The sequence below is a fragment of the Quercus suber genome, unplaced genomic scaffold, assembly GCF_002906115.3.
Source record: "Quercus suber isolate HL8 unplaced genomic scaffold, Cork oak 2.0 scaffold_655, whole genome shotgun sequence".
Classification (NCBI taxonomy): domain Eukaryota; kingdom Viridiplantae; phylum Streptophyta; class Magnoliopsida; order Fagales; family Fagaceae; genus Quercus; species Quercus suber.
Genome location: NW_027070096.1, coordinates 51,290 through 63,595, shown reverse-complemented (window position 1 = coordinate 63,595; position 12,306 = coordinate 51,290). Strand labels below are relative to the sequence as shown.

General features: G+C 36.4%; 1 long non-coding RNA gene across 1 annotated transcript; it reads right to left on the bottom strand.

The window, feature by feature from the left end:
• Nucleotides 1–2,870, bottom strand: LOC136064270 (uncharacterized). The gene is made up of 2 exons (XR_010625921.1): nt 2,489–2,870; nt 1–743 (listed from the first exon to the last, which is right to left on the bottom strand). It is a non-coding gene; the product is annotated as an uncharacterized LOC136064270 (long non-coding RNA).
• Nucleotides 2,871–12,306: the final 9,436 nt, after the last annotated feature.

Here is a 12,306-nt window from a genome sequence, read left to right as displayed (position 1 = left end):
TAAGGATAGCAATAATCAGCCAATCTCATGCTTCAAATTGATCTCATCCTATATAATAGGAATTCTTTTTGATCAAAAATTGATCTAACAGATAGCAGATGGAATTCTCAGCAACTTGAAAATTTCAGTTCCTGTGTGTCTTCAAATGCATCATCCACGGCTTTGAAACATAATATATATATATATATATATTTTTTTTTTGGTACATTACAATATACTGAGTTTAGTGTTTAGATTTTGTAAGATGAGAACAAAACCCAATGCCCAGTCAAATCAAGTGCAAATCCTTGATTATATCCATACGAAGTACATTGTTTAAGCCAAATGTTGCATCAATGACCTGATAGTTGTTCTCTTTTAGTGGACCTTCCTTATGAGTAAAGGAACTAGTCCTCCAGTATATGAACTGCCAAGCCTGTCGGTCATTTGCAGTATAGACGAGGATGGGCAGAATGCTTACATTGTAAGCAGTTATCTCCAAAACAGTGGTTGAGTTCATGTTCAGTTTTTTTAGGCAGCAGCAAGTAACAACGTAATGCTAAGGGGCACACATGAAGGAGCAAAAGTGTGTGCCTCCTCATGAACCGCAAGACTACCTGTATGGTATCCTTTCTTTAGGCCAGCCATAATTTGGAGAAATGACATGCTCTACTTTTCCTCGATTACTTCAGCGGGGGTTTGTCTTCCTCTACCAAGAAGTGGATTATAGACTTGACCACCTCATTATCGACAATAGTGGCATCCTGAGAAATGAAGAAACCATTATCAAAGTATATAATTTAATTGCTCAAGAATAAGAATTCACATCAAAGTCTACGAAATGTAAGAATTCCCTGTCTGTTGGCTAGGCTTAAAATGATGCACACTTGAAAAGATGTATTAATAAATTGTAAATTCAAAAGTTTTTGTTAAGATATTACAGCCCAGAAAAACTTAGGGCATTGAGGGAAAAACCTTTTCTTTTCTTTTTTTGATAAGTGAGGGAAAAACTTAATTTGACTTGGGGAATAGACAACCTATGCTTCATGGGTAGCATTAGGCTTAAGTCAGCCTTACAAGCCTTCCCAAGTAAATTGTATTAGAGATGAGTGAAAAGTTAGCAAAGCTTGAGTGGCCTCAGTTTTACGGACTAGCATGTACTATGAATTGGGCATGTATAGATACTGTTAATAGAGCGGCTGAGAGGTCTTGTATCCATGAATTAAGGAATGGCAAAAAAAGCATTCTGCCTCACCTAAGGAATTACAAATAAAGTGATTGTAAATTGTATTGTTGACATTGGCTGAGCCCATTGGGAAAGATTTAATGATGAGGTTAAGGACAAGCATGATGGACCAGTAACTAGTTTGAGAACATCATTTTAAGGAGAGATGAATTTTCTATTAGATAAAGCTTTCAGATCTACACACACATAAGAATGCATTAATTGTGGATGAATTTGCTAATGCTTTCTTATAGTTTATCTTGTTAGAGTTGAGCAGGACAAAATGGGGATATACCCCTTTTGCCAAAAAGTTCCAGCAAAATGCCCCCGTTTTGAAACTCAATTTTTAGAAAATGGAGTTTCAATGAAAAACTAAATTTGGCAAAAATCGAGTTGCTTGAAAAAACCTGCATAGAACTCAAGTTCCATGCAGGTTTTTTAAGTTTGATTGCCTATAACTCGCGTTTCTAAAAATTGAGTTTTTCATTGAAACTCAATTTTTAGAAAATCAAGTTTAAAACAGAGGCATATCCTTATATAGTTTCAGATAAGGGGCATTTTGCTGAAACTTTTCAGCGAAAAGGGTATATATCCCATTTTGGCCGAGTTGAGCAATCATGTTTATGCTTGACCTGCTGATGCTATAGCAGGCTGCAGTTATTAATGTTGGTAACTGGCTTGCAGCACCATAACAGGTACCTGCACAAGCTCGAATTAATTTCCACTCCTTAGTATTCACGTCTTGAGGTTCAGTACTTTGACCCTAGCAAAGTCAAACCCTAGTATTTTCTAGTCGGTCTGTGGAACCCTGCCTGTGTTTAAGAACGTTTACCATCCACACCATTTATGGTGCAAGAGTCCAATAGTTTGGTTTGCCGAAAATGTAACGTCCCTAACAAGGTATAACCCCACAACAAAGATTAGTCAACCCACAACTCAGTTATCAATTTCGGTAATGCATTGTTGTAAGAGAAAATCATCCAGATGATTAGACTCTGCATAGGACTGAATTTGAGGAGATCCAGAAAGAGACAACAATGTTTATTAATGGTGGACTAAATGCATGCTGATTACCCTGGCAGGATGAATATTTTCTTTGCTGAATATAGGACAGATAGCAGTTGTTCTAAGGATAGATTGTACCAGTCAGAAATAAGCATGTTCCCACAGGTTGAAAATAACATCAAAGTATATAAGTTTGAAGCAAAATAAATGGTATATCTTGCTTTCTAATTAGCTCCTTCAAAATCGAATGTTAATAAATTGGAGCACAATAAATGGTACCTCTGGCTTTCGTATTAGCTCCTTCAAAATTGAATGAAGAGTTAATCGTAGTTCCTTGAACAGAACTGCAATTTGGGCTGCTGCCGTCAGTTTTAACCATCCATCTATGATGACCAGTCCAGTCTGCATTAGAAAATCAAAATACAGTTGCAGAAGGAAGATGGCTAACGAAAAACAAAGGAGCACCAGATAATATTTAGCATTCAAAATTTCAAATGCCATCTGTCTTTCAGTCAGGTTTGTTTGTTTGTTTTTTTGAAGAGCAGTCAGTTAACATCATAAGAATGAACATAACTTATTGAAAAACCAATGCAACATTAAGAGGTACAGCCAGGATTTCCAAATTATGAAAACCAAAATGGGGTATGAATGCAGTATCTTCTTTGTTGGTCCCTTTTTTGGTTTAAAAAGAGGGGGTGGGGGGGGGGGGGGGGAAGTTTGATCAGGAATAACTCGATTTTAGACCAATCGAGTACTTTAAGTAACTCGATTTTAAGGTCATCGAGTATTGAAACAGGGGCACGAACCTATATAGTTTCAAAACAGGGGCATATTGCTAAATTTTTTTAAAATTAAGGGCAAAAGGCCAGAATGCCCCTGACTTTTGCCTCCTGAAAACTAGGAATAATTGCAGACAACTCCCCACAATATGGCCAATCACACTTCTCACTTCCTGAACGTGAAAGTTGCCTATGTTGTCCACTTCGTTGTCCCTACTTTATTTACACTAATATCTTATTTTACGTGTACCATATATTTAAAAAAAAAAAAAAAAAGTGTTTAAGTGGTTTTGTGTTGCATTAATTTGGATGGTTGTTTTGTAGAGTCTTCTGATTTTGTTTCTTGGTCAATACTGACAAAAGTGTGTGGTATAAAGGTTACGAAGTCACTTTTTACCCTTAAAAGCATTTATAAGTTACATAAACTTAAGGTTTTTTGGTCTTTTCGTTTTAGTACTTCCTTTGAAAAAATGGGATGGGCTAAAAAAAATATTGGGAGGATTTTAGAGCACCCACGGCCGGATTCTAAATCCCATCTTATTTTACCATCTTAAAAAGTAATTTTTTCAATTATATAATACAATTTTACAATTCTCCAACATCCCAACTTTTATATCCAATCCTACTCATTAAAATAATATTTTTACACAATATAATAATATTTCTCACAATTACCATTATACATTACAACACATTATTTATACATTATTTATTCTTTCTCTCTCTTTCCTTCTGGTCAGGAACCACAGTCACTACCACCGATGCACACCACCACTGTTGCCACCACCACCGGCAACCCAAAANCCATATATGAAGCCTGTGACATTCCTGTGGAGACAAGTATGTTGGGAGCTAACCCAGTGGACACTGAATGGATTTAAACACTAAGCTTAGTAAAGATGAGAATGAGGCATTTGAAAATCCTGGAAGGTAAAGGAGAGTTGTGGTGAAATTGGTTTACTTGATCTGACTTGGCTTGACATCACTTTTGCTGTTGGAGGTTAAGGCATCTAATTCAAAAATGTAGCTTATCAAAAGTGGATAACCGTGTGTATTAAGCACACAATACACCAATGAATTCAATCACAAGACAGGAAGTTGATCGTGATTCCAGCAGTGGTTTGATCATGGGGTTTATCTTGGGTCTAATGTTGATTGGTGGTGATCAATGATTGTCTATGGTGGTCTTTTTTGGCTTATGGGCAGTTCATGTTGGTTGTTTATGGTCAGCAGTCAGTCGAATGGGATGTCTAGGTAGTCGACTGTTGACCATGCACAGCAATAGTGTTATGGCTTTCATCACTGGTCGATTCGTGGTTTGCAACCCTTTTGCAGTTTTCTTTAATGAATTTCTTTGTCTAAAAAATAAAAAGGAAAAAAAGAGCATCTCCTCCTTCCAAAAACAAGGTTGGAGGGTGAGGTCACGGTATTAACACCCCCCCCCCCCCCCAAAAAAAAAAAACTAATTATATAGTAAGATTCCATTATTCCAAAAGAATTTATTTTAAAAAAAAAAAAAAAAACCCTTTTTACTAATCCAAGACCAGAATTCAGGGGCAGCTAATATTGAATCCTTGAAAAAGAATCTGGGAGATCAGAATTGGAATTTAATGACTGATATTGAGTTTATGTTGCATTACTAATCTGCCCACTAATCATTGAAGTGGCCATTCTTTCTTCAAGGATCTAGCAGTTGAAAAATCACAGAAACCCCCCTTCTTAGAATTATTTGGACTGGATTCTCTTGAAAGCATTAGCCACTGAATCAGTTTCAACTACCAAATAGGTGTTTATTTTCAGAGGCAGAGCTGCCATGGTCCCTGCTGCGGGAAGGGACAAAAAGACTCTTATTTTAGTTTAGTATTATTTATGTTTGCAAGTCAATTGTATTTCAATGTTTTAACTCATAGTAATTATTAGGCTATTAGTATTTAATATTCGGAACCAAAAGGCTATTTTTTTCATTCATTAAATCATCATCTCCCTTGAAAAGAGTACAATAGTTTGCTTTTTAGGGTTTCTATGCCAACTAGAACTGGGGTTTAGTAATCCGTTAGAAGCAAACTATTGTACTCTTTGCAAGGGAGATGATTTGATGAATGAAAAATGCCTTTTGGTTTCTTTGACCTGGTGTTGACTCCAGCCAACCCTAGGTGTTGACCCCTAGGTCATATTCTTTTGTTTTCCCGATCTTTTAATTTTACTGTTCAATTGTTCTGGTTGTAATGTGTTAGTTAAAAAAAAAAAAAAAATTGCATGAAACTCGATTAAATGGAAATCGAGTTCCAAAACGTCACTATAGGGGTTAAAAACGCCACTATAGGGATAAAAAACGCCGCTATAGGTCCACTGAAACCTGGTATAAAAAAATTTTCCAGAAAAACGCCACTATAGGGATTAAAAAACGCCGCTATAGGGCCACTGAAACCTGGTATAAAAAAATTTTCCAGAAAAACGCCACTATAGGGCTTTAAAACGTCACTATAGGGCTTAAAAACGCCGCTATAGGTCTCCCTAAATATTGGGCAATCACACTTGTAAAATTTTTTTGCATGAAACTCGATTTCCCTAAGCTCGAGTTACATACAAATTTTTTTTTTTTTTTTTTTAAGTTTGATCGGGCATAACTCGATTTCCTACAAATCGAGTATTTCATTAAAACTCGATTTTAGGGTAATCGAGTATTGAAACAGTGGCATTTCCCTATATAGTTTCGAAATAGGGGCATTTTGCCAATTAAAAACATAAAAAGGGGTAAAATGCCAGAATGTCCCAAAAGTCAGACATATCAGTAGGGAGGGTAACAAAATAGCCCACGAACTTGCACAGCTTGCTAAACAAACTGATGAGGAGCAGGTCTGGACGTCATCTTTTCCTGATTGGATTGAAGACATGGCTAGAGTTGAAGGAACAAGCTAAAGATTGCTAAAGTCGTGGTCTAAGTTGTTGCTGTTTTCCTTTTTGTTATGCCCTGTTTTTGTCTGTAGTTGGTTTCTCTGTTTCTTTCAGTGTATTTGCTTAGCTGCTTTGAATGAAAGTTCAGTTTGCTTTTCAAAAAAAAAAAAAAAAAAAAAAGTAAGGACAATGAAGTGGACAACATAGGCAACTTTCACGTTCCTTTGGCATAGGAACAAAATAAACAATATTGTTTATGTTTAGACTTTTTTCAGGCCCACTAATGTTTATGTTTTACTCAATTCTTTTTTTGCTAAATTATGTTTTACTCAATTCAACATTTAAAAATCGTGCCCGTTCAATCTGGTAGCGAAAATAGTAAGAGCATTCACAGCAGTGGAGCTAAAAATTTAGCTTTTTAACTCCACTAAAAGTTACTTTATCTATTTTACCTATACACATGCTGCAGCAGTGGATCTATTTTAACTTTTAACATAATAAAATAATATAAACATCACAATAAAATAATATATCCCTTACAATAAAATAATATATCTCACTACCCAAAAAATAATATATCTACTACAATAAACAACAATCACAACCACCCGCAACCATTGCCACTACCGCCGCCGCCGCCGCTACCGCCACCGCCACCATCAAAAAAATTATTTTTTTTCAAATAATAATAACTTATCACTTAAAATTTATTGCAAAAATATTATAAGAACATTTCTTAATTTTAATTTCTTATTATTCTTAATTTTATTTTTTCCATTATCTTATTTTTTTCATCCAAATACACGTTTCTTTCTTCTCTTTCTTTCTTTCTTTTTTTTTTTTTTTTTTTCCTCTTTGTTTTTCTCCTCCACACACGTACTCCTGTGCCTTTTAACAAGGCATTCTCCACACCAATGCTATTATGCAAGCATTGCCACGTGAATGTCTTATTCGAGGTAAAGTAACCACCTTACAAACCCAAGACCCCGTGAACTCCTCTTCCTCCTCGCTACATCTAGTGGCTATTGAATAGGTTGATTTAAGCTCAAATCCCCTCAATTATCACCATTCCAAATCAGACTATCTTCCTCAAGTGATGCTCTCAAGGAATAAGGCATGGCATTATTACAAGATATAGTTGCATCATATCAGGGAGTTGATACTTGATAGTTTGCACTTGCACAATTACAACCTTATTGTTTTGTTGCTACTACATAATTGATAACTGAGTTATTGAGGTACGCTTTCATAGCATTTCCTATATTCAAGTTGCTTTGTCTATTATATGTGTGTGTGTGTGTGTGTGTGTATTTGAGAGAAAGATAAACGAAATTTTATTAAAGAAATTAAGGCAAGTCCGATTGGAATACTACATCCAACTCCAAGGGTAGTTCTTTCACCCAAATAAGTACCGGCAAATAAAACTGCTCTTTTAGCTAGACTATGAGATAACATATTCCCATCCCAACGAACATGCTGAAACTTACAAAATTGCAGATTACGCCAAACCTCTTAGTTTCCTCAATGATATGGCCAAACAAAGTTTTACATCGACCTGAGCACTAAAGAGCCTGTAAAACACGAAGGCAATCACCTTCAAAAATTATGTTAAACAAACTCAGCTCTCCAGCCAATACCACAGCCCGTCACACTGCTAGTGACTCTGCTCTCTCTACGAAATGAATCAAGTTCACTTGCTGACTCAAAGCCACAATCACACAGCCCAAATGATCTTGACCACCACCCTATCCCAATCCTGTTTGTCTCATCAAAGAGAACATCATCAAAATTAGCCTTAAAACTGACTTTAGGTGGAGGTGACCAACGCACTGGTGAACGATGAGCAAGACCCGATGACTCCTTTTGATGAACATCCAGAATTCCCGAACCATCTCCTTGGCTCTATCCCCTATCTCGTGCAGCGACCAAGAGGGTTGACGCTCCCTAATCCTATTCCGCCTCTGCCACAGACACCACGCCACCATAGCAAACACAACACACCTATAAACCGAACTTACACTAAATAGAGCTTCCAAAATCTCTATGAATGACCTGCATTTTTTCTGAACCAAGAAACAGAAACCCAAATCAGATAACCATACCGAGCAAGATTGATCATACAACCACAAGCAATGCAAAATAGACTCCATGTGATTTCCACATCATCACAAGTATCATCCATAGGGATATGCCGAGCCTTCATATTCATCTTAGTAGGGAGGGAATTCTTTGCAGCTCGCCATAGAAAGTGACAGATTTTATTTCCAAATTTTCTTCCAAACATCCTGTGACTGAGCTGAAGAAGGGGGAACTTGGCAAGGTAAGATTTTCCGCTTCAATGAGCATCTGATAAGCACTCCGAACACTATACTCGCCATCCGAAGTAAAGGGCTAAATCAAGATATCCTAATCCCACCCTTCACTTACAAGAATTCTTCCCACCAATTCGGCTTCCCAATGTAGAAAGCAACCCTCTAATTTCCCCAGATCCCAATCCTAGTATTTGGGTAAAATAAATTACAAACTCGAGTCACAGGAGAACTTGCTCTTGGAGAAACAATCTTGCTACAAGCTGGATTGGGTAGCCACTGACGTTTCCATACATCAATTACTTCCCCATTCCCCACCCTCCAAATTGTTCCTTTGTTGATAACATCTCATGCCTGCAAATACTCATATATTATGGCTTTTATGGAAGGAAATAAAAAAGAATACGAAAAATGATTTTTGATAAGCACCTTCAGGTTTAGCTGGTTCATGTTAGTATTGAGTTAAACTTGATATTAGCATGCCGGTCATGCTCTAAATTCTAAAGTATAGGTATGGGTCATGACAACCTTCCTCAATGGCATTCGAGAAGAACTCCCGAACTAAAATGTCAGCCACCTCTGCTATCCTTCTGAGTAATGACGTCTAATTACGATCTTCTAATACGTCTAATATGAAGGTGTTAGCAAGAGATCCAAGATCCACCTCTCTCTCCACAATAATCACAGCCTCTCTATAGAAGTCTATAAAGGCCTCAAAGGTATCTCTACTTCTGAAATGATTCTCTTCATATTGTTGACGCTTGAGGGACTTCTTGGCAATTGTTTTCTTTCGAGGAGACATCTACAAGAGAAAAAAAAAAAAAAAGCACAAACCATACCCAAAATGGAAACAACTTGATTAAATGCAAGTTAGGACAAAAATCAAGCTAAAAACTCTAAAAACAAAGTTAAAAGAGCATAAACAAGAACACAAAGACATGTTATAGGTGCTAGAGGTCTAATTAGACTAAAGGCATGAAATTATGCATAACATGTCAAGGGTAATAGGGTGAGTGCACCAAGAGTGTGTGTGCAATGCATGATCAAGCATACATGAGGCAAAGTGTGTAAAACACACACTTAATGATAGAAACATGTTAAAACAAGTAAACAAGGCAAACCCCTAAGTTTGGTAAGAAGATGCATTTTGGGTAAAAAAAAGTGAATCTTGCAATCTACGTGATTTCTTTATTACAAAATTTTCCATAATACGTACTAGCAAGAAAATAAAAAATGAGAAGTGCTACCTCAACAAAATTTTCACAACACTTTTTTAACAAATTTTAGGTTATAAGTTGCTATTAGTTCTAATTTAAACTCATTACTAAAATTATTTTTTTCTTCCATCAGTAACAACTAATAACAATCTGTCATTTAGTCTTTATTGTGAGCGTATTATGAACATAGTGTTTCTCATATAGGATAAACTATAAGTTCATTGCATATCATTTATTAATATGACGAAGATACTAATTGTAGGGATATTGGGCCGAGAGCCATCGTTTGCTCATGTTACAAGTTTGTGACCCAATCCGAGGATAAGGGGTTGTCCGAGTAAGAGGAATCTTATTTGGTGAAGGATGTATTAGTAAATAGAGGTTAACTTTGACCATAATGGCTTAAGGGATAGGCCGAGGATAAATTCGTCCTCGGCTAACCAATGCCGATGTACAAAAAGTTTATCAGTCAATCGGAATGAAGTTCCAAGAAGTCTTGTCGGTGTTGATAAGCATTGAAAGAGTGGTGAACAGTGCAATGCCCTAAAATATCTAAGGAGGAAGGCTGCTATCTCCGCATTAAATTTACTGTAGCTAACACCTTAATCGCATTAATGTGAAAGTGATACCTGAACAGTAGATTACAGTCTTACAGTTACTACGTGAAGACTAATGGAAGGGGATGATGGGACAAGTATCCACAAGAACTATCTAGCATGCATGTGTGAAGTGGGAATGAAAAATGAGGATGATATAAAAGGAAAGAGGAGCAACAAGAAAACGGGATCGGGAATCACAAGAAGAAACACTGTAATATTCAGGAACCAAACTTGTAACTCAATTTGAGAATAATATACAAGAACAGTGCACCTCGAACCTTGCCAAGGCTATTTTCTTCAATACAACCCTATTACTTTTCATTCTCTTATCATTTGAATCTGTTCTAATGTTTGTTTGATTAACTAAAATCCAGTTTTCCGACCCATTTCTATAAATTTATTGTTTTGGTCTTTTGGGCTTAAGTCCATCCACGTAGTGGGCGACGAGTTTAAATCTAGTCCTTACACTAATTATTGTTGATAAGATTAAATCTTGAAAATAATCTTTTTTTTTTTTTTAAATACAATCAACATATGAATTATTGTTGTTTATTGAACTACAAGTAAGCTCTAAATACAGTAAAGTTTTAAGTATTGGTTTCTCAAATTTGTTAAGATCTAAATGGTTTTTTTTAGATTTAAGATAAACAAATTTATACTTTTTTTTTTGGTTAGGCTTACTATTTTTTTCTCTCATATTTTAGATCAAATTGGTTTTTTTTTTTTTTTTAAGACCAAGATATTATCAAAATGATCATATTCAAGTTCATTTCAGCTAAACTTAAAAATTATTTAGGTTTAGGGTTCAAAATTTATTTTAGAAGGGTCAAAAAAAATTATATATAATATTTTGTTTTGGCCCACCAGCTCAGGGGTTCATTTGAACCCCCTGGACTATGCCTAGAGCTGCCCATGACTCCCTAGTTATGAATTATGATTCCAAACAATAGGTTTCAAATCCAACTGTTTTTGGTATGTTATAACTGATTAACTAAATCCAGTTTTCAAAATTTTTTTTTAACACTTTCACCCAACTTTAACTGCACTTATTAATAGGACCCGTTGATAAAGATCTTGTGCGTAGATTTTTTTATAAGAAAAGTATTACTTGTATCCTCTTGCTCTTATACTTTTCAACATAAGATTTCTAAGCTGACCCAAAAAAAAAAAAAATCATTCCAGAGCGTGATAAAGTTTATAGTACAATGGTAGGAAATATATGACGTAACGATACTACAGAAATGTTGACGTCATATAATGGATATGGTTGCAGTTGTAGGCTAACAGCTAATATCAGTAATGGTGTGTTAGAGCATTTGCAGCAGTAGTAGTATAAAGCAATAATGCTAAATTTTAGCTCCACTTTCATTAAAATGATGCTCCAGCGGTGGAGCTAAAGCAAAAAATTTAGATGATTCGCTACAGTGCACATCTAAAAATAGATGTGCAATGTAGCATGGAGCTAAAACTAAAAAATACTTTTTTATTCAACTGATCCACTTGTTCCCATTTTTTTTTTCATTTATCAAAACCGGTCAGTCTTTCACTCCCACTATATTCTCACTCTCTCTCGTTCATCTCTCAACTCTCAAGCCTCCAAGCATCTCAAGCTCACCCACAGACACTCCGGTACAATCACTGCCATCCTCACCACAACACGCCGCCGCTGCCCCCGTGACCCACGCCGCCGACACACACCACCACAGACCCAGCTCCGACCACGGCAACCCCCACCACCACTACCACCACCACCACCATCACCACATCAGTCACAAATTCAACCATACCCACACTCATCAAACCCACCACCACCAATATCAATCACCACCTCCACCACACGGCAACCCCCACCACCACCACCACCACATTAGTCACAAACCCAACCACACCCACACTCATCAACCCCACCACACAGGAAAAAAAAAAGCAAACATCAGCAAAACCCACTGCCAAAATGGTTTCTTCTGCAATTTTTCCTTTGAACCCAAAAAAAAAAAAAAAAAACAAACAAACCATGAACCAGAGGTTGATAGAGGTGTGATGATGGACCTAGTGGAGCAGAACTGAAGCTTATTGAGAAATAAAGAGAGGACATTTGAATAAATGGAGAAGGAGATGATGAGAAAAAGTAACAAAAAGATAAAACAATAAAAAATAAGAAATGGTTGAAAGTTAAAAAGTGTGGCTGAGGGTGGATGAGACAAGNGATAGTGTGTGCTTGAGTTACATTCAGCCTCTTCCTAATAGCTTAAGCTTTTCGGATGGATGGTTTCCGACAAAAGAAAGACTGATGGGAAA